The sequence below is a fragment of the Panthera pardus genome, unplaced genomic scaffold (genome assembly GCF_024362965.1).
Source record: "Panthera pardus isolate Hobbes unplaced genomic scaffold, ASM2436296v1 HiC_scaffold_18, whole genome shotgun sequence".
NCBI lineage: Eukaryota > Metazoa > Chordata > Mammalia > Carnivora > Felidae > Panthera > Panthera pardus.
Window position 1 is genome coordinate 17,061,619 of NW_026526743.1, and position 18,291 is coordinate 17,079,909.

The following is an 18,291-nucleotide window of genomic DNA, read 5'->3' on the forward strand; positions in this document are numbered from 1 at the left end:
AATTTAAGAAACAAAACAAAGGAAAAAAAAAACAACCCAGACTCTTAAATACAGAGAACAAACTGGTAGTTGCCAGAGGAAAGGGGGAGGGGGGGTGAAATAAAGGGGATTAAGAGTACAGTTATCGCGATGAGTGTGGGGGGCCAGGCCCCGGTGCCAGGCTGAGACTGGGTCGAGCAATGTTCCCTGTTGACTCAAGCCAACCCGGTGGTTCCCCCTCCCATTCCCCCACTTTCAAGGGCATACGAAAGCCTTGTCAAGGCTGAGAAAGTTCCTGAAGCCTGTGGTCTGCAGGTGTTGGCAGTATTGCTACCTCCCTTTTTCTACCCCGAGTCAGATAGAAACAAACATGGGAACTGTGTTTTGCTAGCAATCTATCAACAAGGTCTTATGACCCATTCAGAAAGTTCACAAGGTACACAGAACTAAATGTTTTGGCTGGCAGTGATCATGTGAAACCTGTTTATTCTTAGAATGACCTGATCCATAAGAGTCTTATATTATAAAAGATTGTGTACAGCAACAATAAAGCCGTCACTTGGGCCATCAGCCCAGGGGACCCTCCTGTTCCCAAACTTGCTCTCTTCTCTCTTTTTTTCTTGCATTCCCCTACCCTCAGGACTCTGACCTCGGTGTTTGTCGCGCCGGTCGCGACAGATGAGCACTGAGTAAGGTATAGAATTGTTGAATCTTATTGCACACTTGAAACTAATGTAACACTGTATGTTAATTAGACTTCAATGAAAAAAAAAGCAAGTATCAACCAAATACCAGTAGATGATATCTTAAACTGCACTCATCACATTGCAGTTAAACCACACATCAGTTACAAAATGCATAGGTACTCTCAGTGATCAGAAAACAGGAAAGTTATCAAAGACTACTGGGGTCATTTTAAAAGACACAGGAATCATCTTCAAAGGACTCTTACTGACCAAACATAAGACAGTGTTTTTTAATACTTACTTGTTTTTGAGAGAGGAAGAGACAGAGACAGGGAGAGAGGAAGACAGAGGATCCAATGCAGGCTCTGCACTGTCAGCGCAGAGCCCGATGTGGGACTTGAACCCATGAACCATGAGATCATAACCTGAGCTGAGATCAACCTTAACCAACAGAGCTATCCAGGGCCCCAAAGATAAGACAATTTTAACAAGAAAAAGACTAACAACTACAGATGATTGAAATATAGCAATTTGTGAAAATCCATAAGATCAACTGTCTGCAAGAAATCAAAACTCATTTTTGGGGGGGCGCACGTGGGTGGCACAGTTGGTTGAGCATTGACTTCAGCTTGGGTCATGATCTCACCATTTTTTAATTCAAGCCCCACATCAGGCTCACTTGTCAGTGTGGAGCCCACTTCAGATCCTATGTCTGCCTCTCGCTGACCCTCCCCTGCTTCTGTGCTCTCTCAAAAAGGAATAAACATTAAAAAAACCTTTATATATATATATATACACTATATATATATAGTACCAACTTTATATATATATATAGTATATATATATATATATATACTATATATATATAGTACCAACTTCTTATATGAAAAGCATGATAATTAGGGGCGCCTGGGTTGCTCAGTTGGTGGAGCATCTGACTCTTGATTTTGGCTCAGGTCATGATCCCAGGGTCATGAGATCTAGCCCCATATTCTCTCTTTCTCTCCCTCTGCCCCTTTCCCCTGCTTGTACTCTCTCTTAAAAAAATAAAAATAAAAACATAATTAAAGAGAATTAAAATTTTATTTTGCTTTCTCCATACGAATTGTATTTCATAGTACCAAATAGTCCTAGTAAAGGTATAAAATAGCTAAATAATTTATAAAGAAAAGTTCTATACAGAATAGTTCTAGTTAACAATTGTAAGAAGAATGCTAGAATTAGAAAAATCAACATTTTACAACCTCAATGAAGTAACTGATTCAAGCGGTAAGTATCAATGAATACCAAAACCCTAAATAAAGGGTGATTGAGAAATGGGTAGTTTCAGGATACTAACGTGTCACCCTATATAAAATACAACTTTATTTTTTTTTTAAGTTATTAGAATATCACCCTGATGATTTTTTTAAACTTTATTTATTTTGAGAGAAAGAGCATGAGCAGGGGAGGAGCAGAGAGAGAGGGAGACAGAGAATTACAAGCAGGCTCCATGCTGTCAGTGCAGAGCCTGACGTGGGGCTTGATTCCACAAACCATGAGATCATGAACTGAGCTGAAATCAAGAGCTGGCCGCTAAACCGACTGAGCCACCCAGGCACCCCTAAAATATAACTTTAAAGTGGAAAGATCAGGGGCGCCTGGGTGGGTCAGTTGGTTAGGCATCAGACTTCGGCTTAGGTCATGATCCCCCCAGTTGTGGGTTGGAGCCCCACACTGGGCTCTGTGCTGACAGCTCAGAGCCTGGAGCCTGCTTTGGATTCTCTGTCTCTGTCTCTCCCTACCCCTGCCCCAGTCGCACTGTGTGTGTATCTCTCAAAAATAAATAAACATTAAAAAGTTTTTTTAATTTTAAGTGGAAAGATCAGTTTCATCACTGGTCAATCTCAGCCTCAAAGTAGGACAACTAAATATTATGTGCTAATTGATGTTATACAGCATAAAGACAGAGCCAATAATTTTAAAAATCTAATCAAATGTTTAATTTCATTTACTAACAATACACATAAAATGTAGAGGAAAAGATCAGTAATGTGAAACAGAAGCAATCAGGCAAGTTGCATTTTCTTCAGGACAACTAACCTGTTTGATTAATTAAAGCAATGGTGTGAAAACAAAGGAATATTCTAGATTAAGAGAGACTTCAGAGACAACAGTCAATGCATGGACCCTCTTTGGATTCTTTTCTGATGAAAACAATGGCAAAAAAGACATCTGGGAATGTAGTTGTAACACTGCATTTTTCTGATAACTAATGATGTGGAATATCTTTTTGTATATTATAGGCCATTTAGGTATCTTCATTTGTGAAGTGCCTATTGTATATTGTCCACATATTTACCGGCTTGTATGTCTTTATTAATTTGTGGATATATGTTCTGGATATATATTCTTTGCCAGAGATATGAATTATTTCTCCCACTAGCTTGACTTTTTACTTTTTTAAAGGTATCGCTTAATGAATAGAATTTCTTAAATCTTAGGGACAGCTAATTTATCAGTGTTTTTTTCTTTTATGGTCAGTGTTTCTTGTATCAATTTTAAAAATCCTTGCCATACCACGGGGCACCTGGGTGGCTCAGCTGGTTGAGCATCCAACTTTGGCTCAGGTCATGATCTTGTGGTCTGTGAGTTCCAGCCCCACATGAGCTGTCAGCACAGAGCCTGGGCCCTGCTTCAGATTCTGTGTCTCCCTGTCTCTCTGCCCCTCTCCCCCCACTCTCTGTGTCTCTCTCAAAAATAAATAAACATTAAATTTAAAAAAAATCCTTGCCGTACCAATATCATAAAGACACTTCCCTATGTTTTCTTCCAGAAACTTTGTTTTACCTTGTACATATAGGTCTGCTATTGGTTTTGAATTATTATGTATAATTTGAACTAAGGATCAAGGTTCATTTTTTTCCTCACATAGATATCCAGTTGACTTAGCACTATGCAATGAAAAGACCATTATTTAACTATTGAAATTCAGTGGCTTCTTTGTCATAAACCTGGTGTCTAAAAATGTTTAGTCTATTTTCGGACTTTCTATTCTGTCCTATTATCTACTTACTTATCTTTGCACCAAACTACAGATTTGTTTACTGTGACTTTATATTATTTATTTTTTTTTTTATTAAAAAAATTTTTTTTAATGTTTGAGAGAGACAGAGAGAGACAGAGTGAGTAGGGGAGGGGCAGAGAGAGAGAGAGACATAGAGTCTGAAGCAAGCACCAGACTCTAAGCTGTCAGTACAGGGCCTGATGCAGGGCTTGAACTTCAGGAAACTGTGAGATCATGACCTGAGCCGAAGTTGGACACTTAACTGACTGAGCAACCCAGACTTCCCCAACTGTGACTTTAACACAAGTCTTGATATCTGGAAATGTAAATCCTTCAGCTTCTTCACATTTCCTTAGTGATACAGATCCTTTGCATTTCTGCATATATTTTGGAATTGGCCTGACATTTTCCACAAAAAATTGTGCTGAAATTTTTGGGGGGATTACATTTAATTTATTTATTAATTTACATGAAAACTGAACAATCTTAGAATCTTAGAATCTTAATCTTAGAATCCATGAATATGGTAAATCTTAGAATCCATGAATATGGTAAATCTAGGCCGCCATTCATTCCAGTACACTTGGAGACAACAGGCCAGTGAGGAAAGAAGGAACAGTTTAATCGGGAGCTGGAAAATTTGTTTTTTTTATTTGGCAAAAAGATGAGATCTAACCTTCAACAATACTCAAAGATAAAGCCATATAGATGAAGGATTTTAATGTTAAAACTTAAAACACTGGTAAAAAAACATATATATAGTTGAATACCTTTTAGACATTGAGGTAAGAAAATATTTCTTAAAATAAAACACACAAATTGTTGATTAAAAATTAAACAATTTATATATTTGGCCATTGTAAGTGTTCAGTCACCATCAAATGAAATTTTAAAACAAAAAAAAGTTATAAATTAGGAAAAGACATATGCCATACACATAACTAATAAAGAATTGATATCAAGAATATATATACTTTGGGGGATCCTGGGTGGCTCAGTCAGTTGGGTGTCCGACTTTGGCTCAGGTCATGATCTCATGGTTTGTGACTTCAGGCCCTGCATCTGGCTCTGTGCTGATGGCGTGGAGCCTGGAGCCTGCTTCGGATTCTGTATTTCCTTCTCTCTCTGCCCCTTCCCCATTTGCACTCTCTTTCTCTCTCAAAAAATAAACATTAAAAATAAAAAAAAAGAATATATATATTTCAAACATTTCTAAAATCAGTAAGAAAAGCAAGGAGCCACTGAGTGGCTCAGTCAGTTGAGCATCTGACTCTTGATTTTGGCTGAGGTCATGATGTCATGGTTCATGGGATCAAGTCCCTCGTCAGACTCTGTCCTGATAGCACAGAGCCTGCTTGGCGTTTTCTCTCTCCCTCTCTCTCTGCCCCTTCCCCACTCACATGCACTCTCTTTCAAAATAAATACATAAACTTTAAAAAATATATAAATAAAAATAAAATCAGTACTAAAAGTAAAACAACCCAATAGGAATATTGACAGGAAACATTAACAAGCATTTCAAAAAAGAAAGTATGAGATCAATAAATATATGAAGAGAGATTCAATGTAATTAAGGATAGGAGAAATGCAAGTTCAAAAGCACAGCAAAATATCATTTTACATCCTCCCAATTAGGAAATTTAGAGTCTAACAATAATGTATCAGTCAAGGCCTTTCAAGAAATAGATATCACTCAAATTGGGTAAGTTGAGTAGTGATTATTAAAGGAACTATTTATAAAAATGTGGACAGTAATAGAGAAACCACAATATCCTGAGACAGAGATCCATTATTACCCTAAGCGTGAGAGGAGTCAGGGGAAGAGACTACCAGAACCCCAAAATAGAGAGGGCTATGTGGAAGGGATGCTTGTCAGGAGCTGAGACTTTTAGCTGAGGGACATAGTCAATACCACACTTCTACAAGGACAAAAAGGAGGTGGGGAGATAAATGCCTCATTCACTCTCCTCTCTCTCTCTCTCTCTCTGATCTCCTGGTAGGCAGATGGATGCAACTAGAAACTACAAAAAACAAGGTACAAATTAGGAAAGTATATTTGTTATATATACCTGACATTGATGAAATCCATACAGGTCAGCCTCTGGGGCATAGAGTAGGGTGAAAAGGGTACAGAATTGATGGGGAGGGGCAAATAGAAGTTACTCAATACAAATACCAAGTGTTAGAGAGGATGCGTGTTCCCAAGTTCAGTTGTTAATTACTTGTAGGAATGAGTAGGCCATCTTGTAAAATATTTCGTTTTATCTTCTGTGGTTGAACATTTACATGCCCAGGAACTCCATTCCTAGGAATACACCCAAGATAAGCTCTTACACATGAACACCAGGAGACATATACAAGAATGTACATTGTTGCACTGCTCTCAACAGCCAAAACACAGAAATAACCCAGATGTCCATCAACTGGAGAAAGTGCTTTGTTCTCACAATGGAATTAATTATATAGCAGTCAAAATGAATGGCAATGTCACACAACAGTACAGAAAATCTTATGATAATGTTAGAAAAGATTCCAAAGATTACATATAATTGACCTTTTTATAAAGTAAAAAATAATTTGATAAAAATCTACTTTTTAGCAAAACATATAAATGCAGTAAAACTACATAGAAGCAAAGCAAGGGACTAATGAACACAGGATTCAGGATGATATTTGCTCCATTTGGAGAGGAAGGGGTAAGGGTGAGGTTATATATAATAATGTATAGGTTATTATCAAAGTTAAAGATAATATGCTGGGTGGTGGGTTCATGAGTACTATAACATTATTTAAAATAAATAACTTTGTTGATCAGTTTAGGACAAATTATGATGTTATGACAAATGACTCCAAAAGCCTAGGGACTTACAACAACAAGGAATTATTTCTCATATCCATGTCCATTATAAGTTGGCAGCTGTTCTGTTCCATACCACCTTTATTCCAGGACCTAGGTTGAAGAAGCAGCACTTAGATAGAACATAAAAGTCTTGTGGCAGAGGGAAAAAAGAGATGGTGAAACCATTCAACAGCTCTTAAAGCTTCTGCTTTGAACTGGCTATGTCACTTTTATACATTGCCATGCCTGATATCAATGGATAGGAAATATAATCTTGATATTATTTTATAATATCAAAATCTAGTACACTAACCAGCTAAGTAACCTAAAGTAGAAGTGCTGTTATTTATATAACTTATATGCACCTGTGGGGCACCTGGCTGGCTCAGTCAGTGGAGTATCCAACTCCTGATCTTGGCTTTGTGAGTTCAAGCCCCACGTTGGGTGCAGAGATTACTTAAAATAAAATCTTTAAAAAAAAAAAAAAAAGCCAAAACCCTATGTGCACCTGAGGTAAAAGAATCAAACAAAACCCAGCAAAACCAAAGATAAAGTTAGGAGGCATGGATCAGGTATCTATATTTCTTTTCAACAGAATTGCATTACATATAATTCTCAAGTCCAAATGATGTCCTAAAACTTGACTTAATGATCTCAAAAAGAAGCAGCTCTGAAAAAAAAAAAAAAAAAAAAACAAGCATAATCACATACTTCCTAAGCCTATGATTAAGATATAATATCTGTAAAGTCAGAAGTTTCAGATGAAATTCTGATGCAAGAGTACTGTTAGTTGTCCTATGATTTTCAAAGGATAAATTGGAAGTCTCCATTTCTATATGGACTATACCCCAAGAATTACTAGGAAGGGTTTGCAGGGTTTTGCTAAAGTAAGAAGAATGGGTACATGCTTTATTTAATCATGTTATATCAAACTTTCCCTTTGCATCGAATGTATTGGGTCTCAAAGGTTGCCTAAAAGCAACCTAGATTTTGGTTGGCTTGTGAGAAAATTTGATTATTTTGAGGCCTGTAGACCAGGGGAAATGGGCCAGATCTCTAATCAGAAAGAATCCCATGTCTTTCCTAAAAATTGCCACTGGGCCTAGTGAAAAGTCCTTTCACGAGGAGTTAAATGAGGACTGAGTATGCTGAACCACGTTAAAATGTGGAGGGCAGAGTCCAAGATCCTTGGTGTAGAAGACTATTTCCAGTTCAGATGTGTGAGAATGAAGAAGACAAAACAGAAGGAAGAGAGGAAATGAAGGAAGGGGCAGTGCTATTTTAAGACCAAAATAAACTTTCAGGACTTATGAAGCCTTCAGCACACTTAAAATCAAATGCAATAAAAAGCGCAGCCTACATCAAAATTATTTTTATATATCTACATAAAACACTATTGAGAATTAAACTGGCCAAATTGAATTTTAGAGACACTGGATTATAAATGTTAATTTTCCTATTGTAGTTCTCATATCTTAAAGCCTATACGTAGGTCTGAAATATTTGTAGGCCCTTGATTAGTCCACAGGTGTCAGGCTGTTTGCCCATCATTACTTTTTCCCTTTTCTCTACCCTGACTCATGTCTCTAAAACTTTCCCACCCATTTATTTAATGATTGAAGGGTTTTTTCTTTCTCTTTTTTATTTTTATTTATTTTTAATTTATTTTAATGTTTATTCATTTTTGAGAGAGACAGAGTGTGAGTGGGGGAGGGGCAGAGAGAGAGGAAGACACAGAACCTGAAGCAGGCTCCAGGCTCTGAGCTGTCAACGCAGAGCCCAACACGGGGCTCGAACCCACGAACTGTGAGATCATGACCTGTGCTGAAGTTGGACACTTAACCGACTGAGCCACCCAGGCGCCCCTCTCTTTCCCTTTTTAAAAATTAGAGTATAATTTACATATGGTAAAATATAAAAATCTTAAGTATACATCATATGGATATAATTGTGTATTTACTATCCAGATCAAGAAATAGAATATTTCCATCCCCTCAGAAAGTTCCCAGGGATTCTTCCCAGACAATAACCATCCTCTTCTGAGATAATCATTCTTCTGACTTCCATTTCCATAGATTAGTTTTGCTTATTTCTAAACTTTATATAAGTGGAATTAGACATTGTCTTTGGTATCTGGCTTCATTTGCTTAGATACTTAACAGACTTAATTGCTTAACCAACTGTGTGATCAATCCATCCATGAATCTGTGAATTCATGGATAAATCCATCCATGACTCCATCCATGTGGCAGCAGTTTCTTTTTATTGCTGAGTAAGCATACCATAATTTGTTTATCCAATCACCTGTTGATGAATAATTGGGTTGTTTCAGGTTTGGGACTATTACAAATAAAGCTGCCATGAACATTTGTATACAAGTCTTTCTATAGATCTACGTTTTCATTTGTCTTGGATACATACCTAGCAGTGGATTGGGTGGATCCTATAGAATGTATATGTTTATGAAAGTTCTTAATTTTTGCCACTGTTAATTCAGTGTCAGTAGTTTCATTTTTCTTAGCTTGGCAAGCCATGGAAAGTTAGCCACTGATGTGTACCGATAACTTTGTATACCAACACATACAGATTAACATCAGCTCCACTGGCAGCTGCTTGGGTCAGAGTGCCAGCATCAAAGCCAAGGCAAAGCTTCAGCAGCTGTTTCTGGAGCATAACTAATGACTGTTTTAGTGTTCCCAAATAACCAGCTGCTATATCTCCTCTAACTAAATTTAACAACTGAAAGCATCATGAGCAACCATTTTATGTAATGCTCCCAATATAGTCTCTGTTAAATGAGCTTGGTAGAGAGCTATGCTATGACTGGTGCCCACTCCAAAGTTGTTTCTTACAATTGATGATCCCTCTGCATGTATTAGAGAGGCTTAAGTAACATACAAATTTGTGGTATTAGCCTCAACCATTGTGAAATTTTACTTTCTTGTTGCATGTTGGGTAATAACTTTCTAAGATGTGGTGGTCTAATGTGCAAGTGTGATCTCTGCTATGTCTGGGAGTTGCTTGAAGGGACAAATATTGAGAGGGTAGAGAGTAAACCGTAAGTGTTATCTAAAATGTGGGGCACTGGAACTGACCTGATCTTTATATTTAATTTTTTTTTACATTTATTTATTTTTCAAAAGACAGAACATGAGCAGGGGAGGGGCAGAGAGAGAGGGAGTCACAGAATCTGAGGCAGGCTCCAGCCTCTGAGCTGTCAGCACTGAGCCTTACATGGGACTTGAATTCACAAACCGCAAGATCATGACCTGAGCTGAACTCCAGTGCTTAACCCACTGAGCCACACAGGCACCCTGGAACTGATCTGATCGTTAAATCAAAATGATAAAGTGAAGGTAGTTACAAATGATAGAGGAGTTTGCAGCCAGTAAGGCATGTCCCACAGGATGACTAATGCCCTCATGTTAGAGGTGGAAGAGGGGCACCTCTGAATAAAAGATATTATCTTTTGCAGTTTCTTAGACACTGGTCTGATCTTTACTATATGGCCAAGATGGGACAAACAAGTGCTACAGGAGGGAGATTACAGCCAGCTTCGAATTTTTTTAAAATGATTTATTTTGAGAGACTGGGGGGGGGGGGGGGGAGCGGGGGCAGAGGATCCAAAGTAGGGTCCATGCTGACAGCAGTGAGCCTGATGTGGGGCTTGAACTCACAAACTGTGAGACATGACCTGACCCCAAGTCGGATGTTCAACCCACTGAGCTACCCAGGTGCCCCAGCCTTGAAATTTTCATTAAGGATGTAAATACGATCTTATTTTCTTGGGAGTCTTTGGTCATATTAATTACAATACTGAAAGCCACATAGCTATTTCTTCAAAGACCAGGTAAATATCCCATCACATCATTTGTTTTTTAGAGTAGTATTTCTCAAATTGTGGTTAAATACAAAGGTTTTTTTCTTTCTTTCTTTTTTAAAATCTGCAATCTGGCCTGCCCTCCGGACCGCAAGGGGCGGAGGTGGGGCTCGATGCCTGGCGTCTGCTGCCTGCACTGGCCTCAGGTAACCGCAGCCCCCACCCCCGGCCCCTCGCCCCGCTCTATAAGTGGCCCGCCGCGGACACTGGGCCATGGGCGCGCCCGCTGTCCCCCGCGATGGAGCCGGCCGAGGGGTGCCACCTGGACGCGTTCGCCTACCTGGAGAGCGCGCTGGGCTTGCTGGGCTCGGTGCAGCTGATGCGCTGGGCGTACGGGCGCTGTGCGTCCCCGCGCCCCACCTACCAGCTGCCGCAGCGCCTGCGCCACGCGCCCAACCGCAGCCTCCTGGCCACGTTACTCCTCCGCTACGCGCAACGGTGCTTGTTTTTTCCCGTTTCCGATCTGAGGAGAAAAGCCGATGCTCCTATACGCATGTACGCTGGCGTTCGTGTTGTGTATCTATAACGGCTATTTGCAAAGCAGATACTTGAGTCAGTATGCGGTGTATGCTGATGACTGGGTCACTGATCCCCGATTTCTAGTAGGTTTCTGCTTGTGGTTAATAGGCATGCTGATAAACATCCATTCAGACCATATCCTGAGGAATCTCCGGAAACCAGGGGAGACAATATAAAATACCAAGGGGAGCCACTCTCTTTACCTTTTACTCTCCCGAGCACAGCAGTATCACCAGTGGTTCCTTGAAAATTTGAAGATTATCCAAAATTCAGGAAAATTATAATCCCATTTTTATTGTAAGTTTATTGTCAGCGGGATGGTCTTTGACTTGAAGCATTTTAGTGATGTGTCTCTAGGGACTACATAAATGAATTACTCTTCTGTCATTTTCCTGCTACTTCATCTTTTTCAAGATTTGCTCTAGGAGTGTTTTCCTGATAAATATGTAAGCTGCCTAATACCAAGCTAATAACGGGCTGCACACCGGGTCGAGAATCTGCAACTCTGGGTCATTACAGGTGACCATTTCTCTGATTTTGGAGTCTCCTCTTTTGGCTGTGTACAGCTAAGTGTGCACAAGATCAGGATTACAAGCCATTTCTGATGGCCTCTGTGGACTGAAACGTGTCACCGCCCCTTGTACTACCCATTCCAACCATCAGTTCAAGGCCAAAGGTGATGTTGCCCCCTCCCCTGATAAAGGCAGGGCTGTCTCCGTTGTCCCTCTCACCCCACTGGGTCAATGAGGCCAGGGGCACCTGCAGGGTGGTCACAGCCCCAGGGAAATGCCCAGGCTCTCACTGTGGGTGCTGTGCAGCGGAGAACTTGGGGGCAGAGAAAGGAGACACAAGGGGCCCAGCTGAGGCCCAGACAAGAGGCCTCTGGCACCTGTGGCAGCCTGGCTCCCCAGGTGACTCCACTCAGAGCAGGGTGCTGGGTGCCTTCATGTAAGGGGTAAGGTGCTCTGTCCTCCACTGAGAGGACTTCTTGGAGGCCCTGGTGGGAGCAGGGAGCCCCTTATGCTGATCACCACAAGGCATCAGTAGTCTGTGGTTAAGATGATTTTTCTTCCTTCCAGGTAGAACTAGCAAGTTGTAAGGCACTTTTTTCTCAGTACCCTCAGTATTCCAAAACAATATCTGGAAACAGAATGTCTTACTCTAGATGCACTTGAGAGGTCCACGGAGATAAATCACAGGAATAAAATTCACCACGTATTGCCAGATATGTAAAAGAAATCTCCAACTAGAAGGCTGTTAAATCTCTGGGCTGCTCTGTGAAGCTCTGATGGGACACGTGGTGGAGGTCCCCTCCTGGCCAGGGACAGCACTGCCTCGGTGGCCACCACAACTGCAGAGCCAGAAACTGCAGGAGCAGGGGAAGAAAGGAGGAGACTGTTCACTCTGATCTGCTGACCTGTAGGTCCAGAGCACGAGCAGCCCCTGGCTCCCTGTGGGCTCTGCGCAGCCCCTTCCTGGCTGACCTTCCTAGCCACGGTGTCCCTCTCTCACGTGGTTTTATGTAGAAGCCATGTGCTCATTGTTAGTGATTTGTAGAGTCTCGTTTGGTTTCAGAATTGCACAGCAAACGCTCCCAATGCAGCTATGCTTCATTTTAACTGGGAACAGAACATTTTTGAAAAGAAATTTTGTTATTCAATGAACTTCATTCCTTTTTCTGACCCTTTTCCAATTACTTGAAAACACGAAGCAATAAATATTTTGGATCTCCTCAGGAAAACTCAAAAGTCTGAACAAGTCACGATGGATTTGGGCTGCTGTGTTCTGGAAAGAGCACCCAGCTGGGAGAAGGATGCCAGTCTGAGAGCTGGAGAAGCTCACTGTGATTTTTACTCCTTTATATGAACCGCCTGCATGAAGGAACGCTTGGGTTAACTCAGGCTTTGATGTGTGGTTACTGCTTTCACCCACCCACACTGGGTGGACGGTTAATAGGAACAAATCCTCTTCTATCTTGTCTCCCTGCCCTCCCTCCATTTCCTAAAAACTGTCACTTAGCAAATTGTCATCAATTACTGTGTTAATCATAATGAGATTAATAAATTTACTTCAAGTCCAAAAAATAAAATCTGCAATCTGTTACGAACCCAGACTTTTGGAAAATATAATAAATATAAATTGTTTGAAAAAGGAAAAAAGACATACAAAACACAAGCTCTAAGATATCAGCCTTTTATTTGGAATTTTCGCATCTATGATCACAAATGTTAAAATAATTAAACAAGGATGCCATTAGACTGAGATAGTTCTAATGCCTTGGTAGCTTACCAAAGCAAATCAAAACCTAACCCAAAATCAATGCACCCCTATCAGAGAAAATAAAATTTAAGAACAACCTATAACAAACAGCCAAGTTAGTTTTACCAAACAAGGCAACTGCTTATGCTATGTCTAACCAAATAATTTCCTTGCTGTGTTTCAGTGTCTTCTCTTTTTTCTTTTTAATGTTTATTTAATTTTGAGAGAGAGAGAGACAGAGCATGAGTGGGGAAGCAGCAGAGAGAGAGGGAGACATAGAATCTGAAGCAGGCTCCAGGCTCTGAGCTGTTAGCACAGAGCCCGATTCAGGGTTTGAACCCATGAACTGTGAGATCATGACCTGAGCCGAAGTTGGACGTTTAACCAACTGAGCCACCCAGGCGCTCCTCAGTGTCTTTTTTTTTTTTTTTTTTAATTTTTTTTTTTTTTAACGTTTATTTATTTTTGGGACAGAGAGAGACAGAGCATGAACGGGGGAGGGGCAGAGAGAGAGGGAGACACAGACTCGGAAGCAGGCTCCAGGCTCTGAGCCATCAGCCCAGAGCCCGACGTGGGGCTTGAACTCACGGACCTCGAGATCGTGACCTGAGCTGAAGTCGGATGCTCAACCGACTGAGCCACCCAGGCGCCCCAGCCCTCAGTGTCTTTTCTATAAAAAGACCTCTCCACTAGCTCCTGTTGGTAGAGTACTCCTAACACTTTCAGTCTGATGTTGCCTAATGGAAACTCACGTACACTCAAACTCTTGAAAATTTAGTGCCTCAGTTTATCTTTTAACCCAAGTGAAACTAATCAATACTTTTCTTTTGGCCTGTCTAATTAGAGAGTATTCTCTAAAACTAATTAGAGAGTATTCGATCTTTTTCTGGCATCTGAATAAAGTGAAAAATCATTATTCAAAAAGTAGTTAAAACTCAGCTATAGCCATCTGGAACCTTTTAACAGTACAGTTTTAAAGACATATTTACATTTAATATGGCTATTCTGTTCAGGCTTTCTACTTCTTAGCAGAAATTAGTAATTTCAATTTCACTGCAAAATCTACAATGACCTCTACTGTGGTCATGGAGTTGCTCATAACAGCCTCAAGATTCTTTTAAATTCTATATCTATGGTTTAACCTTTCTCCTTTCTAATGTTCTTCTTCTAATTTGTTTCATTTTGTTATCATTTATCAATATTGTATCTCGTGTATCTTTTAGAACCAAACTCTACATTTTAAAAATCTGACCAACTTTTTTGTTTTCTAGTTCATCAATTTCAGAATCTATACTTACTCATTTTATATTTAACAAAATTGAATAAGTAATGTTTCATAAGGACAAGATAATGGCGAAAATATAAGGGAATACTTTTAATGTTTGTTTATTTTTGAGAGCGAGAGAGAGAGAGAGGGAGACATAGAATCCGAAGCAGGCTCCAGGCTCTGTGCTGACAGCTGTCAGCAGAGATCCCGATGCAGGGCGGAACCCATGAACAGCGAGCTTACGACCTGAGCGGAAGTCAGACGCCTCATCATTTGAGCCACCCAGGCGCCCCATAAGGGGATACTTTTAAAAGAAAAAAATTACAATTACACATCCTAACAATTAACTACTGTTAACAAATGTTAGTGTAACTTTCCAAAGACTTAGGACCCAAGTGCATTTCTACCTGTATTTATGTACTTATAACAAGTTTGAAAACACTAATATATGGCATATAGAGTTCAGTACTAGTATTCCATGATTTCTACTCCGGACTTACGCTTATCCTCCTTCAACCTCCTGGTGGCCCTTCTCTGCCCCCACCCGCCCCGTCCTGAGTTCAAGACTGCCACCTTTCATTCAAGGTCTCCTCCGCCACATTCCCAAACCCGTTAGGCCGGGACTACATTTCCCAGACGTCCCGAGGATCCGCAGCTCCCGGTGCCCCTGAGGCCCCGCCGGAATTGGGTTGAAGAGCCCGGACACCTGGCTTCTGGGTAACGGCCGTACTGACGGAGGGAGGAGTGCGCTTTCTGGTGGTGCCCGGGACGGGGGAATGAATTCTCAGCCGAAACTTGAGCACTTAAACGCACCTGAGCACTCTACCAGGAGGGATCGTGGGACGGGCTGAACCCACATCCGGGAGGATTCCTAGTTAGTGGCGTGTCGGGGAGTCGTCCACTCAGGATCCCGCTCTCAGAGCACGGCTCCTTGTGGAGAGTACTCTGGACTGTCTGCTTCCCGGCTTTTAACTACAGTTCTTAAGAGACCTCTGGTCATTTCCCAGTTTGGAGCGAGGAGTGCTGCAGACGGGTTAACTTTGGGGACTGACCCTTCCCCTGGCTGGGGGCTACATTTCCCAGAAGCCTCCTCGGTCCACAGCCCTTCCCCCACCCAACAGCAGCCACCTTATTGCTGCTTGGACCTGTCGGTGCGCCGAGGTCCTTAGAAGATGCTAGGCGAGGCTGGACTGTCAGTACTGGCCTTCACTGAAGGCTAGGAACACGACGCGACACTGGGCGAAGACTGTTGTGCCGGCCAGGCTCCAGCTGAATTTTTCCTCTCCTGGACTACAATTTTCCTGGGGGCTCCGCGGCATATTCCACTTCCGGCCGAAGTTGGCTTGGCCGGTGGTGAGTTGGCGGGAGTTCGGGTGTAAAGGGTCGGGGCGTTGCGGGCCGGCTGTGTCACCAGTTTGGGGCGGATTCTACCAGACTGGAATGTGAGGACCCCGGAAAAGTGGATGCTGAGGGGCTCCGGGGCGGGGCCAGGGTGTGTCTGGAGTCTAACAAACGGGTGGCCGTTGGGCATTTCTAGGCTGTGTCCTCCCGCTTGAAAAGTAAAGACGTAGCGGAGGTTGGGGAATGTCGAGGCCTCTAGTCTTCACTCGGGGGAGGGAGGTATCAGCAGCGCATCGGCACGGGGTGTGGGAGTGGTATCATGCTGGCTCTGAAGCTGGCTGGCGGTTTCTCGAGGTCAGAGGTGTCGCTGCTGTGTGACCTTCTGCCTGGACGGAAAGTCTGTGCGATATTCTCCCGAAGTGGTTTGTGAGCCCGACCTCCTTTGCTCGGCGACCAGTGCCCGTGGAGCAGTGGTTAGTACATTAAGCGAGGCTTTCTAAGGCCCAGTGGGAGAGCCCCACGTGGCCGGCTGCCTCTCGGACTCTGTCTACGGAGTCTGGAAGAGCTCAGTCTCCTGTGGAGGAAGGAGGCCACAGTCTGGGGTTCTCTCCCAGGACTCCCGTCTGGGCCCCTAAGGTCGCCTGCTTTCTGTGATGATAAGAGTGGGGATGGGGTTACAGCCTTCTTTGGCTTTGGGCTCACTCTCCGTGCCTGGAGTGGGGCCAGGGTTTGCTCTGATTTGGCCTCGTCTGGGCTCCAGAAAGGGTCTGTTGTCTCATAGTTTATTAACCACTGTCCATCTTTTTCATTTTCTAGGAGTCCAGAAGAGGAGAGAAAAGCCGCTGTACATCACAAGGCATGGCAGAGGTAAGTTGTATTTGGCACTCTCTTCTTGGAAAGGGCTTCTTGGTTTACAGAACAATATCCTATTTCAGGATTCTGTCCAAAAAATTTACAGTAGTGATTTGAAAAAAAAAAAGGGTAAGCAAGAAGGAAACCAAATTTATGGAGCAGTTTTCCTAAACCAGGTAAGAGTCTAACCCAGGACTGTCTGTTTTGCATACATTGTCTCATCCATCTAGAATTTCCATTTCCCTGGATTTTATCCATTCACAGAATAGTTGTGACAGATGTGCCTCTCTGCTTTGGCAGAGAAGTTAAAGAACAGAATGAGGTTACTCACTTCAGTCTCACTAATTTCTTTGTTGTCCGCTTCAGGGTCACATGCTTCCAAATTTCTAACAGCCTGAAGTCCTGCCTGCCTGCATCAGCTGTATGTACTTTTTTCTCCAAGATAGAAATAACCTAATTGCTCTCTTTCTAATGATTAAAGTAAAATAGGGTTCTTAAAAACATTTCAAAACTTGAGAACATTTCAGAAAGTTTGTCAACCATGGTCCCACCATGTAGAGATAGGATTAATATTTTCAAATTTTGGGGGCGCCTGGGTGTCTCAGTCGGTTAAGCGGCCGACTTGGGCTCTGGTCATGATCTCGTGGTCTGTGAGTTCAAGCCCCGCGTCGGGCTCTGTGCTGACAGCTCAGAGCCTGGAGCCTGTTTCAGATTCTGTGTGTCCCTCTCTCTGACCCTCCCCCATTCATGCTCTGTCTCTCTCTGTCTCAAAAATAAATAAACGTTTAAAAAAAAAAAATTAAAAAAAAATTTTTCAAATTTTGTCTGTACAAAAGTGTAGGTTTGTAATTTTGTTTTCAGAATGGGATCATGCTAGTGACAAAAGCAACTAACTTAACTGATTGTTAAGCCATTTATAGTTTGAAGTTTTTTACATGTGTTGTCTTGTTGAATCCACATTAACAACTCCATGAGATATTCTGTAATGCATTTTTTTTTCCCCTTCACATTTTAAATTCTCTGAATTTGGACTGGTTTCACAATTCCTGGCCAGTCATAGTTTCACTGGTGGAATTTTTTTTCTTTCCTGGTGTATAAAATAATGGTGGCTTTACAACCAGTGGCATCTCAGAATTGATGAAATATGGAATTACTCTAAGTTGACAGATGAGGAAATAGATTCTATTAAGTCACTTCAAATTACACATTTAATAAATTATACAACTGGGATCCCTCTACTTTTACCCACTTGTCAAAGGTAATTATCTTCTTTGGTTTATGTTGAATATATGTTGAGTATATTCTCTGTCATTTATAAGTTGTTTTAGAAGTTTTTTCATAGTTAATCTGTATGTGTTTTAGATTCAGAGTTTTCAAAAAATGTTTTCTTCTTTTATGTCATGGCCTTCCCTAATACAAATATAGAAAAGTCATTCATATTTTTCTAAAGTACTTCGTCTTTTGCCCAATTTAATCTTTTTTTTTTAAGTTTATTTATTTATTTTGAGAGCTTGAGCAGGGGAGGGGCAGAGAGAGAGAGAGAGGGAGAGGGAATCCCAAGTAGGCTCTGTGCTGTTAGCACAGAGCCCAACGGAGGGCTCAAACTCACAAATTGTGAGATCA

General features: G+C 41.5%; 1 protein-coding gene, 1 long non-coding RNA gene and 1 pseudogene across 2 annotated transcripts in view; 2 read left to right on the forward strand and 1 right to left on the reverse strand.

Annotated features, from left to right (window-relative positions):
* ZNF568 (zinc finger protein 568) overlaps positions 1-18,291 on the forward strand; it is an 84,194-nt gene that overhangs the window by 46,645 nt on the left and 19,258 nt on the right. The window lies entirely within an intron of this gene.
* On the reverse strand, positions 5,743-6,978 carry LOC109251523 (uncharacterized). Its single transcript, XR_002073561.2, has 2 exons — positions 6,581-6,978; positions 5,743-6,016 (listed from the first exon to the last, which is right to left on the reverse strand). It is a non-coding gene; the product is annotated as an uncharacterized LOC109251523 (long non-coding RNA).
* LOC128778071 (3-oxo-5-alpha-steroid 4-dehydrogenase 1-like) lies at positions 10,554-11,679 on the forward strand (annotated as a pseudogene).